General features: G+C 45.4%; 1 protein-coding gene across 3 annotated transcripts in view; it reads left to right on the top strand.

The window, feature by feature from the left end:
- The first annotated feature begins 17,220 nt into the window (after positions 1-17,220).
- Positions 17,221-21,285, top strand: part of LOC130260360 (T-cell antigen CD7-like) — a 38,908-nt gene continuing 34,843 nt past the window's right edge. Inside the window, exons 1-2 of one of the 3 annotated variants that reach the window (XM_056505663.1) lie at positions 17,271-17,392; positions 19,574-19,836. The gene's annotated coding sequence lies outside the window, so the exon portion shown is untranslated. Of the gene's footprint in view, positions 17,393-19,573; positions 19,837-21,285 lie in introns of all 3 variants that reach the window. The other 2 variants (XM_056505661.1, XR_008841769.1) reach the window with 2 other exon arrangements.

Raw genomic sequence — 21,285 nt, 5'->3', positions numbered from 1 at the left:
ATTATTAGTTTTTTTCAGTGCCCTGTCCCATGTCATTCTGTTGAGATCTGTGTGCCTTGGTGCCCTGTTTGGGCAGTGGTCTGATCAGTGAATCTTGTCATTCCCCTCTGTCTGCAAGAGCATTTTTAATTTTAATGGCACTTTAAAGTTGAGCCTTTTCCACCATTCTGTGCAATGAGAACAGAATGAGCTGTGTAAAGCTCTTATGCTGAACAGCTTTATTCTCCTGAATATTTTCACCAGAACAATTGAATATGTTTTGTTTGGGTTTTTTTAAACATTACTGTTTTTTCAGGCCAACCACAAGCAGAACAGGAAGGAAGCTTCAAGAAGAAGCTTAGGGCCCTTCCTAAAGCAATCATATCTCCAACAGCAGCCCACAAACACATCTATCTGTGGCTTTGGAGCAGGTTTGGGCTGCTACATGGAGCAGGCTGATGGCTGGCTGCCCCAGGGAAGGAATATGCTTTGAGTATGCTGCTGGCATGTGGCAGTAACATTACCTGCAAATCTTGCTTCCATCTTCAAGCTGAGGATCTCTCCAGGAGAAGATTCTTGTTATGCCACAGGTTGAAGGGATGGAAGGTACAAAGCTGCTGGGCAAGTTGCTGGCTGGAGTTTGGATTGCATGGACAGGGGGAAGCTGCAGCTCGGGCTCCTCGGACCTGGAGTGTGAAACCTTTCAGTGAGTGCAGCTGGGATGGGAAGGCAAAGGCTGGGGGGTGGAAAAGGCTGCAAACCAGCAGCTGGAGGAAGGAAATCCAGTTGTGGCACAATTTGGGGAGCACAGCTTCTCTCTGTTCCCTCCTGGCTAAGGAGTGAGAGCCCAGGCTGAGGCTGTGCCTGCTCTGTGCTCAGTATTGGACACTGAGCACTGAAGTGGCACACAAGCACTGCAGGGACAAGGGTGGGGCTGGGAGGGGGAACAGGAGCTCAGGGGACAGCCTGCAGGTGGGTTTGCAGCAGATAGCTGCCACTGAAGAGACACTTGGTATTAGTCCAATTAATTCCTCAAATCAGTGCATGCATTGACTGCAAATGCAGCACAGCATCCAAGCTGCACAAGTGCAAGGGCAGTACATGTTTGTGTTGGGCAGTGCATGACTCGAGGCAGAAAAAACCTTATTGGACAAATTCTGTGATTTCTTTTGTATTGACACTTCCTATCTGCTGAGTATTTAGCCTCTGTCCCTGAGGAAATGCATGGCTTCCCCAGGGACCACCATCTCTGGCTCTGGTATGATTGGTTCCTCACTTGATGTTCAGATGATATTGTCCCTTTCTACTGCTTTTGGTTGGTTTTAAGTTGTAATGATTTCAGGGTTTCTAAATGCAGAAACAAAAGACTGACCATAGTAATTTCTAATTTGCACAGTTCTGTATATTATGTGATCCTGTGTCAGGACTGGGACTGCTACTGTGGCACAGAGACCAAATCCTGCATGCAAACACCATTTCACCAAAATCCTTTTCACATTTTGGACACTTTTGAAAAAAGGACAAAAGGAATTGATCCCTTGCAAGCATATTTGTGTAAAAGGAATTTAAAAAAAAAATCTTGTGTCCTGGTGTTTTCACCTATAAATGGTCTTAGAGCTCACCTAGCCCTGCTTTAAAACATTCCTACAGCTGGAACTGCTGAAAAATTTCAGTGCCTGGATTTGTGTAAATGAAAGCATAAGCAGAGTGACAGTGATCTTCTGCCCTTCTGGAGTGAGGTAGAAAGAGGTCATGGACAGCTGAAAAAGAGGAAAGAACAGCTCTGCCTGGGAATAAGCTTTTGAGTAGCTGGTTTGGATCTGCTGTGTGTGTTTCTCAGTACAATGTGTATCTTAAATATTTAACACTGAGCTTGTCAATCCATTATCTGGATGTTGGAGAACCAGCCTGGCACAACCCCCTGAGTTTTCCAGCAGGATGATCTGTGTCCTCTGACAGCAATCCTGCTGCTGCTGGAATGAATGGTTTGTGGCTTGGGAGATGCTGCCTGACTTTGGGAAGGAGCTGGATGTGGTTGGGCTGCTGCAGCACCTCCTTGGGGTGAGGAAAAAAGGGAGCAGGAGAGTTTGAAAGTGAATTTCTAGTGATGGTTGAAGTCCAAAGCCACAGCTTTGCTCCTGCTCTGCCTGAATTAGGTGTTTAGACCTGGGACATGAGCACGTTATGATTCTTAGGCTCTGGGCTGTCTCTACAAAGAATAGAAATAGTCCTGTCTGCAGACTTGGGCAGCAGCTCTGGTGTCTCAGGGGTGGGAGGTTTTATTTTAGTCCTTCAGCTAACTTGTTTCTCAGCTTTGGAAGCATTGCTGCTTCTGTTTACATTAAAGAAACTTCCGTTGTGAGGAAAACATTGTGAAGGGCACTTACTCCCTGGGAAGGAAAACACCAGCTTTGCCTTTCCTTTCTCTAGAACAATCAATTTACAGACTCTCTCTGGGAATGCCAGACATTGTACAGACACCCTAGGCTCTTGATGAAAATTGATGTTGTTTTTTATGAATTACATTATCTTACTCTGCAGGAAACAGACATTTGTCTATTTAATCTTTTTCTAGAAAAAAAAAGAAGTGATAAAATAGAAACAGTAGGTTTCTATTTCTGGGTCCTGTTTTTCTCTGCTAGATGAAATTATCTGCTTTGCTTTTCCTTTTACTGTTGTCACCTCATGTTATGAATCACCAGGGGTCTCACACTTGGTGAGTAAATTATTCCTGTGAGCTGGCTGGGGGTGAGGATATCCAAAAGCTGCAGACTGCTACACTCCTGAAGGAGTGTCTGCTCCACACTGGTGACAAGGACACCTTCTGGTGCTAATCTGGTCTCAGAAAAGGCATTGTTTCCTGCCAGGATGAGAAACACAGCCCCACAGGCTGCAATGCTTGGGCTCTGAAGGCATTTAAAGCTGCAAGTGGATCTAATTGACACAAATTTTGCAATATGTGGATTTATTCTCTTGCCAGTCCCTGGGGATATACATGTCCTGACCTCTGCCCCAGGCTGTGTGACCAATAAATGATCTCTGTGAGGTGGCAGAGCACCAGGCATGCATTTGGCAGGCAGGGGGTGCCCAGCAGCTCTGCCATGGCTTCTCTGTCACCCCAGGGAACCTCGTGCCTGCTGTGCCAGCTGTGACACAGGGTCCAGCCATGCCAGGTCCTTCAGGCTGCTGCAGCCTGTGCCTCACTGGCCCATGGGGTTCACAGAGCTCTTGTGGCTCAGCTGGAGCAGAGAGGTGATTCAAAACCTAAAACACCAAAGGGGACTGGAAATTCCTGTGACCTGCACAGTATGGCTGTGTGCAGCTCCCAGCAGCATCCTGCTGAGCACAGGGAGAAGGGTCCCAGCCATTGATCCATTTTCCCAGAGGGAAGCTGGTGACAGATGTGACAATCCTGAGATCCTCTGTAGCCCACCAACGAGGCATTTAAAGATCCACAATATTTCCCAAGCATATACTGTGTCTCTTGTCTGCCTGATGAGCTGGGATCTGTTGGTGGAGCCCTTTCCAGGGCTTTTTGGAGCAGCCCCATCTCCCCTGCCCTCCCTCTGTTTGTTGTGAGTCACAGCCCCAAGCTCAGCCTCTCTGTGTGACAGTGACACATGGGCTCATGCCAGGCCAGGGCCCCTCTGGGGCTCTGGCACACGTAGGGTGTTGAGTTCCTGCTCAACTCCTGAAGTTTTCCTGCTCTGATGTAATTACTGCTGCAATTCTGGGGCAGAGATGGCCAGATTGAGGACTGCTTATAGAAGGCAACCTTTCAGACTTAAAAAGCTGAAGTGCATGTGCTGTTAGGGTTGTTAATGTGTCTTTCTCTTAGAGCAGGAGCTTGTGCTTGGTCATAAACATAATTTTAAAATAATAAACGAAACAGTTGGAGCAGAAGTTTTTGAAGGGTGCATTGGTTCTCCAGCAGGATGATAATTGTAGATTATTTTGGACTCTCTGAGAACAAACATTCACTGTAGAGTTTTGCCCAGGTGTCAGCACAATAGTAGGAAAGGGAAGTTTAAGAAGTGTGAGTTAAACGGCTGGAGGTTGAGGAGACAAAGTGAATGCCCTCAACATACATGAGAAAAACCTGAAACTCAGCTCTGGATGGACAGCAGTGACTTTTCCCTCAGCTGGACACTTCATCCTGCACAATTAACCTCTTCCCTTCTTTCCTCTTCTTATCCATGGGCTCAGACTCTGGGCGGCCACTGGGAGCAGATCCCAGTGAAGCCCTTGAACTTCTACCCCTGTTTCTCTTCCTGGAGCTCCAGTGGAGGAGGAGTCAAATGTCCAGGCTTTTTATGGGAAATCAGCCTCATTCCCAGATATAATAGAACAAATGGGAAGAGTCCCTCGAAGATTCAGGGAACTACATTCTCATGTGCAATTTTAGAGGTCTTGTCACATCATGTCAAAAATGTTATCTATATTTTATGATGTCAACATTATTGATTTCTCTCTGCTTTTATTATTTTAACATTAATGGCATCAACAAGCTGTGTTGATCCTGAAGTTATGTCATCTATCTATCTATCTATCTATCTATCTATCTATCTATCTATCTATTCCATGAGTTTCCTATTTTGTTGCTAGAACAACAATCAGCTTCCTCAGCAGGGACCAGAGCTCTCCCAGCTCTCCCGGATTTTACATGCCTGAAAACAGGCACTGAACATTTTGGAGTTTATGGGGGTTTTTTTCGGCTGCTTTATTTTTTTTCCTCCCCCAGGCCTACAATAAAAATGGAAATTTTTCAGCAAAAGAAAACAATGATATTTCTTTGTTGCAATGGCCACTTTGAGCTGTTGCAGAACAGTTTGTGACCATCTACAGACACATGTAACTTGCTCAAGAGCCAGGCTGGTGGCTGAGACCGAGTACTTTTTATCCTGGCAGCTTTAATTCTGTGCAACTGTGCTCAGTTTGTGCTCTGGATTGGTTCTCAGCAACTGAGATGAAAAGGATCATTTCCCTTTCATGATGAAGATTAAAGGGATGATTTCCTGGTCACTTGAAGGCAGTTCTTGGTGCCACTGTCCATCCCTCCAGGTCTTCATGAGCTTGGTTATCTTTGCAAGGTTACAGACTGGTGAGAAAAATTGGTATTATTCCTGTGTGGAGTAGGGGAGTGTTTAGCATAGAAAAGGATGAGAATGTCTTGTTATGTAATGATTTCCTAGATCTTTCCTTCCTTGGATCATCTGTGTAAAAGCAGATCTAGTTTGGGAATGTCTGCAGCAAGTCAGAATTGTGCAAATGGAAGGGATGGTATCAAGAAACCCTGAGGAAAACTGAGTATGGTCTGATATAAAAACTCATAACCTTTCTGGGAATTAATCCAAAGGACCTGTGGGGTGTGAGGTCCTGATGTAGCTCCTGACTGAATGTCTCTTGCCAGTGTTTTGCTGCAGTTTTGTGTTACAAGTTTCAATGACATGGATTTGAACCAGCATTGTGTTGAAATAAATGGACTCTGTATGTGATTTGGATGTCTTGCCAATATTTTTAATTACATAATTATTTTTATGTGTGTTTTTGAATAGAAAAATCCAAATAGAGTGCCTCTTGGTTAACCCTATTCTGTTCCATCCATAATCCTTTAAAAACTAGAGTTTTTCTTCTGAGGGTCATTTACATCTTCATTTGTTGCACGTCTCTGTTATCTCCTGTGCCCTTGCTCCTGCAGCCCAGGTTCCCACATTGCTCATTTCCTGCATTTGCATGATTTTCAGATCTACTTTATGTATTATTGGAGTATGAGCTATGCTGTGGCTTTAGTTCTGATCTGTGTTTCCTTCCTAGTACTTCCTGATGACACTTCCACTTTGACAGGACAAGAGGAAATGGCCTCAAGCTGCAGCAGGGGATGTTTAGTTTGGACATCTGGAAGAATTTCGTCACTGAAAGGATTGTCAGGCTTTGGGAGGTGGTGGAGTCCCATCCCTGGAATCAAGGAAATCATCCAAGTCCCATGCAAGGAATTCAGTGCTCTGGGCTGGTTAACAAGGTGGGCATTGGCACAGGTTGGACTCGATGGCACAGTTCTTTTCCAACTGAAATGATTCTGGGGTTCCATGATAGCTCAGATAGCACTGAGCCACTTTTGGCACATGTGCCATAATCCTGATGTCTCTGTCTTGAAGAGCTGACTGTGAGCTCACTGCTGTGGTGGTCAGACACTGGGGCTGATTGACCACATTTCCTCAATTCAGTTCCCTTAAGACAAAACTCCCTTCCTTCACATCTGGATAGTGAATTACTGCCATATTAATAGAAGGAAAAACCCCAGTGAAGGGTGCTGTATTGCTATGCCTGTTTCTAAAGGGAATGAAAACATGAAAGGCTATATTTGTCCCCCAGTTGAGTTTGTAAGCCCCTGCTGGATAAACAGTCCTGGGGAGTAATGAAGGTGTGAGTTGCCAGGGTTGTACTGCCTGAAGCCATGTTCCTCTCTGAAACAGATCTTTTCTGTGTTGCACAACTGACAGGGCTTCAACTGCAAAATGTTAGCAGTAATGAGGAATATCTGTGGTGCATCAGTAAATGAGTATTCTGCAGGACTGGCCTGTAGCCTGCCAGGATCTGGCTGTGCCTCTAGGAAGACTGAAAGTCAGTGTTGGAGGAAATGGTGTGAGTCCTCAGAGAGAACCAGTTACATCAAATGGAGTTGAAAAATTTAATAAAGCTATGCCCTAGGCAAGGGTTAGACTTTGCTATGAAAAAGTCAGTTGAGAACAACTAGAATTTGTTTGGATAAATAGCTTCAAGTCATCTTTGTGTTGGGTGGGAAAGAGAAGATATGCTCAGATAAGGAAGGCCTTTGTTGCAAACCAAAAAACCCCACTGAAGTTTCAGAAATGGTGTTTCCATCTGCCAGATCCTTTTACACCACGAGCTGAAGTTGCTCCATAGCTGGAATGGAGACCTCAACAGCAGCATGTTCCAGGTGGGAGGGCTGGGGTGAGCACAGCAGGGAGGGAAACACAGCTGCAAAGGGAATGTCTTCTTGGTTTTATTGCCTTGCCTCAAGCAGTGGAACCAACGAGCCTTGCTGCAGAGAACTCAGAAATGCCCTGCATGGTTGGGTGTTCCCCACCTGATTCCCCATCTGCAACAGCCACCTTGGCTGCAGTGAGGGTAACACCTTCTATCTCCCCAGTGTGCAATAAATAAAGTGAAATATAAAAAAATCACAGGCTTGTGATTAAAAACCCCTTTTGGAGAAGGAAAATGGGCTCAAAATCTCCAGATTCCTGGTCCAATGCAATCTGTATGGTAGGGGAGCACAAGACAGGCCCAGTGGTGTCAAGGTGTCAGATGTTAATAGCATTAAACCCTATGTGTATTTATCCTCTGGAACACACACCTGCAAAGTGAAAAACACTGGTTCTTCCTTTCCAGCTGGAAGCAGTAATTACCTCAGGCCAATGTGAAAGTCTGTGTGTCACAGAACTCTCATGTGAGTTAGGAGATAATGAAAATTCCCTGGTCTCTCGTGCCAAGGCTGAAATAATTTCCTCCAAGAACAGTATCCTCATCATAAATCTACCTTGCTATAAATGGCCAAATTGAGAGCAAAGACTGATTCATACAAGGAAAACTACTGAAGGAGGTAACTTTGTACTGTTAATTTCTTTTCCCTCTACCCTGACCATCTGTGTATATTATTCTCAGATTTTGCACACAGCAGTAGGCTGTAGCATGTGGACAGTCTGTTTCAGCCTCATGAGATCTTACAAACTTCTCCTCTGCTGTCTGTGATGCTGTGATTGCCTTCTACTGCTCCTGCTTGATTTTGCAGACTTTAATTCCCTCTGGCAGGTTTGCTTGGTGCTGCTGAGCAGCATGCTTGGCTTTTTGCTAACCTGCAGTAGGACACCTGCAAGGGAGTAAAAACTCCTGGGTTTTGTGTTGGGATAAATCATTTAACAACTTACTTCACACTGAACTCCTGAGGGTGTGGGGGCTGTTGTTGGGAGGTCTGTAGTGCTGGGACTAGGGTTGAATATCAGGGAATATAGGATTAAAACTCTGTATGGGGTCCTCAGCTGGTTTTCCTGGTTTGCTATTTGAGCAGTGCTCCCTTCCCTCTAGGGAGCAATCTGCTCCCTAGATTTTACCAGATGTGTCTGGGAAAGATGCCTCTTACCATGTTAGTTGCCTTTTGGATTTTGCTATTCTCTGGGCAGCACCTGGATTTAAATTCCTCAGAAGGCATATGAGCTGCCCTGAGATACCAAGGAATGTGTAAGGTCACTGTCTTTTGAGTTTTCAGTTGTGCTCTTTGCTTTAGGGCAGTAACACAACTGTTTGTGTCTGCATAGGTAGACATGCTCTGCAATTCCTTTGGTTCTGTTTTGAGACAGAATGCCCAAATCCCTAGAATCTGCATCCTACAGATGGAGACATGACTGTGAACAAGTTGCTTGGCTTCTAGGAAGAAGGTGGCTGAGGAGGCAGTGAAGTACCTGTCAGGCACACTGACTAGGAGTGGGTTGGAGCACTTAGTAACTATCCTGTGGCAGCTTTCCCCTCTGAACCCCAAAGGTGTTTTTGCTGCAGCAGAGAATAAACTGGAATACACTGAGAGACACCTGAGAGCTGGGATGAGCCCTTGGATGATCTTGGCTTTTAGGCTTGCAGGCCTCTTGGGTGTTGCAGACTTAAAAAATGCAACCATAAGCAAATATACAACTTTTCCAGGCTGCTGACCCTTCACTGGCCAATAAACAGTTCCAAGGAAGTTGTACCCAATCATTTCCAGTGTCTGGACTGGCGGAAGGGGAAAAGACTAAAATATGTGGCCTGGGCTGGTGTTGCCAAGTCTGGAGCACAGCAGAGACCTTGCTGCAGTTTCTCTTCTCAGTTAAGTTCTTTGTTTGATGAAAGACAGCTGGGGAAAGCTTGACAGCTTAAAGCTGATTATGCTCTACTTGAGTGTTTCCCCTGCAAAAGGAAGACCCCATCCCCCTGCTGCAGGCAGCACTGTGTTTGCTTGGCCTCTGGCAGGGCAGGGATGTGCAGAAAAGCAGTGATTTTTAGCTGGCAGAAGGTGAGTGAGCCTCTTTGTGCTGGGGTTGAAATTACTTCAGCACTGTTTTCTCAGACCTGTAAATCTTTTGGTGAGATCCAGTCTCCTACAGAAACCAGGTGATGGGGTTCTATGAACAAATAAATCTGGAGTTGGGGTATCAGTCATTTGGAGCTGCCTCTTCTTGTGCCCCATCCTTTCTCACACTGTAGAGGTTTCTGCTTTGGGGAATTAAAGTTATTTGCTCATTGCTTTTTCTCCCACATAGCTGCTTGTGACTCACTTCAATTATGAAGCTTTCAATTATGGTCCCAGATGGGCACCCCCAACTTTCCCAGAGACTGAAAAACTACCTCTAGGTCATTTTTGTGTGACATCACTACATTAGCAGTTTTGATGAGCTGGGGCAGGTTGTGGCAGCAATATACTTGTATTTGGATCATTCCTGGCTTAGTTGGCTTGGGTTCAGCATTGTTGTGGCTGCATGTATCACATCCAGTCAGGGGACAGTGGTAAATCAAAGAGAACAAAATAGTGTCCTACACTAAACCTTGCCTATGCAGCTCAGAATACAGCAAATAGATGAAGAAGGATGAGACTGGTTGCAAACTCCTTTTCCAAGGAGTGCTCAGATTAGGCTATTGACTGTCATAGGCTCTAAGAAAAAGTAGAGAGATTAAGTTTTCCTCTTGTCAGGAACAAGGCTGGGCTCAGAAATAAAAATCACAGAACTGAGTGGGCAGGGTGTGTTGGAAAGGGATGAGTTGGGATGGAAAAGACACAGCTCCTGGTGCTGGGCATGAGGACAGAGCTGTGTCCTCACAATCAGATGATGTGGCAATGACCCAGGCTGAAAATCTGCCTTGCAGCCATAAACTCAAAGATAAACTTGTGCTTATGTTGCAACAGAAAGCAAACACTGGGAAGAAAAACAAATGGACTGATTGAAAAGGAAGAGCAAATTCATTGTTTTTTCTGGAGCTCCTTGGCCCCAGGGAGTCAGAGGCACCCTGGGCTGTGCTGGGACCCCCAGGGGTGCCTGGTACCCCGTTATCAGCACCTCAGTGCCCTCTCTGCTCTCAGTGTCATTCTGGCCCTGGCCTTGGACTGTGGGTTGTAATTTCCATCTCTAGGGCAAAGAGCACAAACTGACGTGTGAGAGCTCAGCCAGTGAGGCCATGGCTAGGCTGCCTCTGTGTCTGTGTGTCTGTCCATGGGTCTGTCTGACTGCACTGTGGGATGCCTGCTTGGGGTTCATGTGCATAAACCCAGGGGGACTTGCTGGCTGTAGGGCAAACCTGCAGGTAGGAGTAGCTTATCCCAAAGGGCATTAGCCCCCCTCTGCACATCCCTGTGTCTTAGGACAAGATAGCCAGGGAAATACCAAATTTCCTTAAGATAATTTTGAAAGAAGCTGTCTCCTTTTACAGACTGCTCAGAGGACCCAATTTTTAAAGTCTTAACATGATTAGTTAATGCAAGACAAGGTGTGTCATTATATTGTTATGAAGAAGTCAGAGTGCTGGCACTTGAAAAATTTAATACAACACCAGTTTTTCAGCTGAGGAGGTGTTTTACAGCCCACTGTATATCTCAATGTGCCACTGAGTGTTATAAGATGTATAAGGGGAAAGGGCAGGGAAATGATCCATTAAAACTTATACATTTATATCACCACTGAAGAACATTTATAAGATCACCTACCAAGCTATTACCTTAAAGGAAACTTAGACAAGGGTTAGACCTTTGTCTGTCAGTCAGAAACCCTGGATACCACACCTGCCACACAGTGGGGGTCCCTGGCTGCAGGGGGCTGGGGAAGGATGCAGTGTGCTCTGCCTATCCATGGGATGCTGCTGGCTGCCCTAAAAGGTTTATCTTTTATTCTATCTATCATCTATTTGCAGAAGGCAGTTTCCTCCACCTGCCTTTGAGTCATACTTGGCTGATTTTTGATGTGATGGGATAGTAAACAGAAAAGCCTGAGCCAAGACCAGAACGTTGGAAAGGAGGCCGCACCTGGAGTAAAGCTCAGGGTAGAGGGGGGAAGTAGATGTAAGAATGTTCTGGGGAGTGATGTTAATTCAACTCTGAGTGTGATTGTTACCTGAGGTCTCAACCATTCTGTCTTTGATGCCCTGAGCCTGGCACATGAGTGGAATGGCAGCCAAATGTCCTGGTGTTGGCTGGAGCATCCCTCTGGGAGGGAAGCTGCAGCCCTGAACTCTGCAGTCAAACTGTGGATCTGGTGATACAGAAGCCTCAGGGAACTGCATCTGGTACATGTGGGAAAACCATGCCTGACAACAGCTTCCTTGTGTGAGCAGCTGTCTGATGGTACACAGGTATTTGACTGGTGAATTATTTGATCACTTGAATTATAACAATCACTTTAGTGATACTGCCTTCATTGCCATAAAAATTTATGGCCCTCATTGTATTTCAGAAATAAATGATGCCATGCAGTATTTTAATGGGATACCAGATTAGCAAGGGAGCTCCTTGCAAACATGAAAATGGAGGTTTTGCAGGTAAGTGGGATTTGGAAACCAAACACTACATAACTTGCATGCTTTGTCTCATGGGCTCAGATACCTGGTATTTCAGGGAAAAATGAAATTCCTTATATCCTCTTTAGCTGTTGAGAAACAAAGATTTGTTAAGGTCACCATGGTGTTTTTTTCAGGGAGTAATCAAAGAAAAATGTGGGTCCCATCCTGAATTAATTTTCAGCTTTCTCTTTTAAGATCTTTTTCTTTACTTTTACCAAAGGAACAGATGCAACAGCTAGCTTTGATGCTGCACAGTAAGTAAACAACTTATCCTGATAAGTTCAGTTTCCTTTCACAGAAGGCTTTGTGTAGGAAGAGAGGTTGAAAGGACAGTACAGAAGGCATCATCTGAATTAAACCTGTACTAATTGCTGAGGAGTGGGAACATCTGTGCCCAATGAGTTTGGATGTTATAAAAGAGTGGGTTAGCTAGCCAAAAATTGCAGTTTGAGTTGGGGCTTGAGACCCAGAGTCTGCTGGCTGTGCTGTGAGGAGGAAGGGACATGCAGTCATGCAAGGGACAGACAAGGTAAGAAGATGTTGTGTGAGGGACAGACAGGGTTAGGTGGGAAAGGGACAGGTTGGGGTTTAGCCAGTCATGCAGAGAGGGGAGAAGGAGTCAGAGCTGCCTGCAAGAAAAGGAGTTAGAGCTGTCAAATAAAAATACACTGAAAGAAGGCATGGAAAGTTTCTAATAAAAGAGGGATGGTGGTGCCAGTCTCCACATAATAACTGCAACAGCTTTGAATCTTGTTTTAGATAAGATTGGTTTAGATTGAACTGCTTTGCCCAAAATCTTGTTGGTTCACAAAATCACAGAATAGTCTGAGCTGGAGGGACCCAGAAGGATGAAGTCCGGCTCTTAAGTGAATGGACAGTTTGGGATCAACCCCCAAACCTTGGCATTGTTAGTACCTGCTCTGACAACTCAGCTGATCTCAGGCTGTGTCTCTGCAAAACCAGAGGGGTTTTGGATCTCTGCTTCTGTGTATTGTCATCTCTGGGATGCTGTTTGGTACCAACTGTGCCATAGCAGTCAAATCCTTGGACATGCACAGTGGGTGCACAAATGCTTGGAAAAGGGGGCTGTTTCTCCTGAAAAGACATCAAAGCATTTTGAGCTCAGAGGGTCACAACTGCAGATATGGTTCTGGTTTGGCATTCTTGGAAGAGAGTGTTCTAAGAAATGCTCAGCCTTTTAGAGGAAGCTCATTTCCAGCTTTTGCAGGGGCTTTGGAGCATTGCCACAGATGCTGGAGCTGCCAATGTGTATTTCTTGCAAGACAATGCTTGGTTGCATTCCACTCAGTAATTACCCAAACTGTGGTATTGGCAGCAATACAAAAACAAGACTCAGCTATGGAAGAGAGGTGCTTTATTCACACTTGTGGTGTCCCCAGTCGAGATTTCTGTTTCAGGGTCATTCAGCCAATATCTGCAGCTCTAAACAGGTTGACAGTGAAATGGAACACAAGCACAAATAGTGCATGATCTTCTCTTGTAGGGAGAGCAGCTTCTTGGCAGGCTTCAAAATAATTCTCCCACCACTTGAATTAAAAAAGAGAAGTCATAAGAGAAGCTGCCCAATACTTGGGAAGGTGATTGGATCATGCTGGAGTGAATGAATGAGGGAGTTTTGGAGGCACTCAGCCACTGGGGCTGCTCTGTGTGCCACAGCACAGACCCTTGGTGGGCAGCTCTGGGTTGGGCCTTGTTGCCTTGTGATGTTTAAGATCACCTGAATTTCTTCCACCCATCCATTTAATTGTGCTGTCAGTTTTGTTGGAGGAAGTTTTTATAATATCAAGATGATGGTGCCTCATCCAGCACCCTGTGGATTTCTGGAGCAGGGGACATCAGACCATTTCCATGTCCATCAGAAGAAAAGCTGGTGAAATGTTTGTGCTCTGGCAATGGGGTCCTGCCCAGCACAGCTGCCTGTGTGGCCCTGCAGCCCTGGGAACTAACGAGGCTGAGGATTCCAGACCTAAAGGGAGCCTGCAAGGGAGGTGGGGAGGGACCTTTTCCAAGCACATACAGGGCAAGGGCAAGGGGCAATGGCTTCAGACTCATGGAGCAGCTTTAGATGAGGGATTAGGAGGAAGTTCTTTAGCTCTGAAGGTGCTGAGGCTCTGGCACAGGCTTCCCAGAGAAGCTGTGGCTGCCCCTGGATCCCTGGAAGTGTCCAAGGCCAGGGCTGTATGGGATTCTGGACACCCTGGTGCACTGGAATGTGTCCCTAGGGGGTGGGACTACATCTTTATCTGCACCTCTAAGTTCCCTTCCAGCCCAAACCATTCTGAGATTTACATGGTGCCCAGAGCAGGAGGGGATCCCTGAGCTGTGCTACCCCATGGGACACTGAGGAGCAGCTCCTGTAGCAGAGGAGGCTCAGCCCTGTGGCTGCATCTCTGGCACTGACCACAGCCTTGAAGTCAAAGAAGTTTGGTCAAATGTTGGACTTCATAATTTTGGAGGGCTTTTCCAATCTTAATGATTCTAAGCAAAAGATCAAAATTGTCTGCTGTCCATTGATCCATGGGGTTAAGAAATTAATCTCATTGCTGCCCTTGGTTGCTCTTCTGCCTCCAGGGCAGCTCCTGAAAGTAGAGCCTTCCTCATGAGGTGTCCCTGGGGCTTGGCACAAGCTCTTTCTGCCTGCAGCATGTCAGGTAGCTATTGATTCCTTTTGCTGTAATTCTCTGGTGCTAAGATATAAGAGGTTTTCCCAGTAGCCTCTCTTCTCACTGTTCTGAGCAAAGCAGAATATATATGCTCAAATTTGTAGGGTGAGTTTTTAACCAAAGCCAGAAAACAGCTTTGGTTTTTCTTGTGGTGCCTGACTGGTGAACGACTTGGCCAATCAAGAGCATTTTATGACCCTGCAATGGCTGTCATAAACCATTTGGGTTATCCTTTTTATGTTCCTGCCATAAATTTCCTCATTTTCTTAATGGATCAGATTAACAGGGGACTTCCTCACAACATGACAGGGCGTTCTGTAAATAAGTAAGATTTGGAAGCCAAAATCAGTGATGAAGCACACTGAGACCAACAGTCTCATGGGACAAAGGCTGAGACAAGTTTCCCATCTGCTTTATTACTTTCCATTTCCCGGAACATGAAATACGATATAGAAGATATTCCAGTTGCTTGAAACCAAAGGGAACTCAAAACACTTATTGTAATCATGCATATAGCTGAGAAAAACTGAGGTTCTTCTATGTCCACAGTATTTGGTTTCATATCTTCTGGTTCATTTATCATGTTGAGTTTCTGGTTAAAGTTGACATTGATAATTCTGGATTCAGCTAGAAGGGATTTTGTGCTGTCAGGATGGATCAAGTATAAGATTCCTTGGCCATGTTGGAGATTGTCTATTGGAAGTCAAAATGAAGCCTTGTTCAGGAGTGGAGTTCCTGGGATTATTGCAATACAAATACAATTTAATTAATGAGGAGAAACTCCTTACTGAAGACATGGATTACTAATGTTTTTTCTATTTATCATACACTTTATAGTCAAAGGATAGAGTGCAAACTGTACGAACTAAAACTTAAAGAAGTTTTTGGGTGCAGAAGATCTTTGCTTGTTCCAGTTAACTCCAGATTAGGCAGCATATGTTACCTCTGTATTTCTGCCCTATGCTTGAAGAAAGCAGATGTTTGAGGAATTTGATATCACTCAGAGGGAACACTGAAAATGAAACAATCACGTTACAGCTGGGCCAGGGGAACTCAGTGTTGTGTCTCTGAGGAAGAAGCAAATCTGAAACAACTCATGTGGTTTGGTATTGCCAAATCCCGTTCTTGAGACTGTGAAATATTAATCAAGACAAAAGAAAAATGAAAATTTTGAGTAATTTTCTCAGGATATTGATATCTTTAGTGCTGCCAGCTTGCCTTAGAACAGCTGCTATTTAGTTTAGTTGGGTTTTAGTGAAGGGTTCTGTCCTGTTAGCAATTCCTCCAAACAAGCAATCTTCTGGAAGCCCCAAATCCCCCAAAGGGCATTTTTTTGTGCTGTATTCCATAACTGCAGCTCGTTTCCTTGTGCTAATTCACATCACACATTACAACATGTTAAGGCAGTCCTGACTGAGCAGCTCAGCCCAGCCCGTGGCACCCAGTGAGACTCTGCTGCCTGGGGTTGCTTTAGGGTGTGAATTTGGTGGGAGGTGGCCCTGGGGACTGGTTGGGACTGGCACAGGTGTTTGTTTGGAGTATAACTCCCCTGTGAAGTCAGTGCCAGACTGTGCTGAGAGCCAGGGCAGGTAACTGCAGGGACTGCAGAACCTGGGGCTTACTGCCAGAGTGGCTACATCACTTTGTGCTTCATCCCTGGCAATGATTACCCACCTCATGACTTATTGTTGTCAATATTCAACTTCTCTAGCAATGTAGAAACCTTATTTTCATGCTGGAGGTGATCCTTCCAGGCCAGAGCAAGCCCTGCCTGAAGGAAGAGCACAAGATAAGGGAAACAGGGAGTTTTGTTGCAAGCTTTGTTCTTGTATTGTTTGGTTTTGGCTGTGTTGGTTGTGGTGGTGGTTTGGTTTCTTTTTAAGTAAAGGTCTCCAATTTAATATCCTGAGCCTGGAACATGAGAGTGAAATGGCAGACAAATGTCTCAGTTTTGGAGCATTTTTCTAACACACAGCTGCTGCTATCCTGAGCTGGGATTGTGAGAGCAAAGTGAGCTACCCACATGCACTGGAGGGGCAGTGTGGGTGTGCAGCACAGGGATTAAACTGAAGGCTGACCAGTTCTGTATGTCTGCTAAATAAACCCCTGAAATTGAGTTTCACTGCAGGTGCTGCAGTGCTCAGCATAAACCAAACACATGAATCCTTCCAGGAATATTCCTATTCTCCTGGAGCATAACATGCAAGCAGAAACTCCGGGTTTGGACTTTCTGTCTGTGAATCATATGATAAAAATAGAGATGAAAACGCAATAAAACAGCAGCTTGGTAAAAGGGTAAACTATGGACTGGGAGGAAACATTGCTATTCTTATATCCAGCTACAGTTTATGGCAGCCCAGGGCTGGGACTGCTGCTTGTGTCACGCTAGGTGACAGCTTGCACAGGGTGACAATAAAAAAAAAAAGAGTTCTGTGTGTCAAAGACAGAGGCCAAGTCAAGGCAAAAAAATCTTATGGCTCTGTGGAGAGATATGGAGTTGAAGGGAAGAGGGGAAAGGAGAGGGTCAGGCACTGTCCAGATCACATCCCTGTTGTAACTTGTGCTGCATTTGCTGGGACTTGAATCTGCTTGGTAGTTTGATTTGCCTCCTTGTCACCCCAAGAATCCCCACCCAAAAAAGAAGCAAGCAGCAGATCCTGTCCTCATCTGTACCCTGTGCTTACGGACCCTGGGAGCCCTTGCATGGGCAGGTAGTGCCAGACTGGGGAGCAGATCCCAAACCCAGTCACTTCACATCTCTGCTGCAGTGCCTGGGGGACAGGCTGACTGCCAGGTACTCCCAAGCAGGCTCCCAGGAAGATTTTGGGAGTTTGATTGTTTTTGGTTTTTTTCCATGTTTCCAACTGCAGTTGTGCACTTTGTCTTGTTTGCATTGCTTTATGGCTTTGCTGACTCGCATTCCAAAAGTGAAAGTGAAAAGTACAGTTCTGTACGAGATTGGGTTACATCAAGGTGGGAGGAGCCAGTGAAGTGACTTTATCCTCAGAGATCCGATTGACTTCTGCATTCCCTCAGGAAGAGGAGCTGAATAAACTGGGATTTGGAAAGGCTGCACAGGCGCTGGGAGAAGGGAAGAGGCATGAAGGGTCCCTTGGGCACAAACAGCTTCTGAGGTACTGTCCTCTTCTTTAGAGGGTACTGCCTTCTGTCCTGTTCTCTTACAAATTCTTGCTGTCTTGTTTTGAAGCAGACACTCAGAAACGGGCACTGAAGTGTCTGTGGCAGGAGTGAAATTATCAATGTGCTGTACATTTTCTGCATGGGGAAGAACATGTGTTCCTGGTGCTGGTGATCTTTGTGCACAAATAACACCACATCTGTAGCCCACACTGGCACCTTGCAGAGAGCTCTGTGTGATCCCACATGAATGTGTGAATGCAGAAACCCAACAGAGTCCTGATGGTGTGTTTATATAAAAGTGTGAGGGACCTCAGAAATAACTGAATGAATGTATTAATGCATTTTTCTGTTCATGTAATTACTGAATTTTTTTCCCATATGCACTAACCTTTTTCTTCCTCACAGCTCCTTAGCATGTCTTGTTAGTATCTTCTTTTCCAAAAGTGCCATCCTGTCATGTTTGCAAATAAGGGAGAACTTGTCAGAAGGGTTGCAGGAGAAATCCCTGCAGCTCTCCTCCTTTCCAAGGAGAAGCTGCCACCCAAGCTGGAGCTGAGCATGCATTTCTCCAGGTTCAACCTGACCATGCATTTCTCCAGGTCACACCTGACTAATGAGCAATCCAGCCTCGCAGTTCTGGGTTAGAATGAAGCAAAGCAGAACCAAAACATGAAGCATTAGTAATTAAGGACAGTAGTTTTTAAGTAGAAGAAGTTAAATCAGCGAAAGGCTTAATTCTACTTAATGTAGAATATTATATATATTTACTATAGGCAGTAAAAAAAACATTGCCAATGTTTTATAATGGTTGCCGTGGAAAATTTTTTTCAGAGCAGGTGGAGGAAAGCTGAAGTGTGCTTCACACTTAGGATTTTTTGCAGAGATTTCTCAGCTGAACCACAGTGTCCTGCAGGAAAGAGCTGCTTTATCCCCTCACATGATTTTGTTTTCTTTTGTTTATTTTTATTTCTTTTTGTTGTTGTTGCAAAGGCTTGTTGAGAGTTGTGTACAGCAGACCAGTGAGGGAAAAGTGATAAAGAAAGTGATACCAAAATTATCTTACAGAAATACTTCTCCTTTTCTGGAAAAGAACTTAGAGTAGAAAATAAAATCTGTAGGATCTTTAGAAGTTCCTTGAGTTTTATTCTGTTGCTGCCTTACTTTCTTCAGTAGTATTATTTCCTTCAAATGCAACTTAACCCTTCTCCATAGGACCCTCAGGGTGCCAGATAAATATTTTAGAGATTCTGGTGTCTTGTTCCACCAGGCTGGTTCTAACCATAAAACCATAGACTAAATTCCTCCTGAAGCTATGGAGCCCAGGGTATGTGTCTGGAAGAGTAAGAAGGGGTGAGGAAATGCAGTGTTTTTACAGCTGGAGAGCAGCACTGGATTTTGTGTGTCCATGACTGTGGGTATGGCTGGCTGCAGAGGGGAGCATGTGTGAGCCCTGGGGCAGCAGCTCTGCTCTGCTGGCTCCTGGGGGGTGTTGGGGGCTCTGCTTTTGGGGGTCCCCACTGAACCTGTGCCAGAGACAGAAAGCCTGAGGACACACTCTGGAAAGGCAGTGGACTGGTTTAATTTGTGCTGGAGTAGGAGGAAACATGGGTCAGAGTATTCCAGGTCATAAGATTTTTATCTTTGTGAGAGAACCTTGGCCCTGCTGGAACTGATGCCATATTGCACTGGAGACTGGATTTCCTTCTCTTGGCAAACACTGGAGTTATTTATTGTCTTGTTTGCCATCATACTATGGGGAGAAGGAAAAGCCTGAGAGATTCAGGTGGTGATGTTTTCTCAAATGGATCCCTTCAAAAACAAACCAGAGGACCTTGTTAGGGCTCTGCTTAGATTTCCTGTCAAATCCAGTTTTCTCCTGCTGGGGATGTCAGCTGGGCTGGTTTGTGGGTCAGGTCTGAGCTGGGGGAAGCTGGGTATGAGTGGCTGGTGTTTGCTGAAGGAACTCCAGCTTTTCCTGTTTGTTCCTTTATTCACCTGCTTCTTGTTCCTGATCTGCTTTTAGGGTCTGGCTTTACTCTGTTACAGAAAATCTGCAGAAAATTTCAGAAGCTCTGACAAGTAAAAGTTTGTATTACTTTGAAAAAGGAAGGGAAGCAGGCAAAAAAAAACTGGATGAAAAATATTTTCTGTCCAAAGAATATGTTTCACTTTAGATTTGAGTGTTTTATTGAAGTAAGTTTGAAACTGGTGGCATGAGATGGCCCAGACGGCTGGAGAGTCTCCAGATTTGAAGACAGATCAGTGAGGGAGATCAGAGATTTGGTGGACCGTGTTCTGGCTGTGGAAAAAGAAGAGAAGAGGGGGGAGGAGGAGGGAATGTCACCAGAGAGAAGAGGAAGGGAGATGTCCTTTGACCAGAATGAGGAGAGGGGCATGAAGACCACACGACAGAGAACCAAATGAATGAGGATACAAAGTACAGACCTCAGGCTGAAAGCTACTGGGGAAAACCCAAATCTTAACCTCTGGGCAAATAACTCTGCCAGATGTGCTGCAGCTGTTCTGTGCAGCAGACGTGCCCTGGGTTATAAAGCCTCCAGAGGCATTTAAATGACAAGAGGAGGTGGCACTTAGGGACATGATCTGAGTGATGGATTTGGCAGTGCTGTATTAACAGCTGGACTTGATGGTCTTTTCCAAACTCTTGCTTCTATGGTTCCAAGATTGATGTCAACCCCTTGGAACTCTGCTCATCTGCAGGGTAGGAGGGGCAGGCATTGTTAACTGTGCTTTGGGAATCAGGAAATGGGATAAAGTGATGGGTGAAATATGAATGGTCAGGGAGAAATAACTAAAAAGAGGATCAATTTTTTTATTTTTTTTTTTTAATTTTTTTTTTTTTTTTAATGTGTGGTATGAGGATGAGAAGAGATTGTTATTAATACTTGGTGGGACCAGAAGAAATTCTAGCAGGACTGTCCAGGTGAGCAGGAGCTCTGTGTATAAAGTGCAAGAGTTCCCTCATGGGGCGGTGGAGGAGCACAGAGCACTGCTTGGAGGGTGTGTATGGAGCAGTGCCAGGGACTCAGCTCTGCCCAGCATTCACAGCATCACCAGGTTGGAAGAGACCTCCAAGATCATCAAATCCAACCCAGCCTTAACACCTCAACTAGACCATGGCACTGAGTGCCATATCTAGTCTTTTTTAAACACATCCAGGGTTGGTGACTCCACCACCTCCCCAGACAGACCAGTCCAGTAAGAATGATTCTTTCCACAAAACACTCTTTCGTAATATCCCACCTATATTTCCCTTGGTGCAGCTTAGAACTTTGTCCTCTTGTTCTAACAGTGCTGCCTGGTGAAACCCCCACCTGACTACAGCCAGCTTTCAGGGAGCTGTACAGTGATAAGGTCACCTCTGAGTCTCCTTTTCTCCAGGCTGAGCAACCCCAGCTCCCTCAGCTGTTCCTCACAGGGTTTGTGTTCCAAGCCCCTCACCAGCTCGTTCCCTCCTCTGGATGTGCTGCAGCATCTCAACGTCCTCCCTGAACTGAGGGGCCAGAACTGGACACTCAAGGTGTGGCCTCACCAGTGCTGAGTCCAGGGGAAGAATGAGCTCCCTGCTGCTGCTGGCCACACCATTCCTGATCCAGGCCAGGACCATTGGCTTTGGCCACCAGGGCACACTGCTGGCTCATGTCCAGCTGCCATCCATCTGTGCCCCAGGTCCTGCCTAGCACTGTCCAGCCACTCTGTCCCCAGCCTGAAGCATAGCAAGGGGTTATTGTGGCCAAAATTCCCTGGATGTGCATCCTGCACAGGGGTGTCAAGAGCCTGAGCTGTGCCAGGTTTTATTGAGCAGGAAATTTTGCAGCTGGTCTCAAGCACTGCACCAGCTGGCAGCCTGAATGGGCGTGTCCTG

Source organism: Oenanthe melanoleuca, chromosome 18 (genome assembly GCF_029582105.1).
Source record: "Oenanthe melanoleuca isolate GR-GAL-2019-014 chromosome 18, OMel1.0, whole genome shotgun sequence".
Classification (NCBI taxonomy): domain Eukaryota; kingdom Metazoa; phylum Chordata; class Aves; order Passeriformes; family Muscicapidae; genus Oenanthe; species Oenanthe melanoleuca.
The sequence above is the reverse complement of the archived record's forward strand: the minus strand, read 5'-3'. Positions and strand labels throughout refer to the sequence as shown.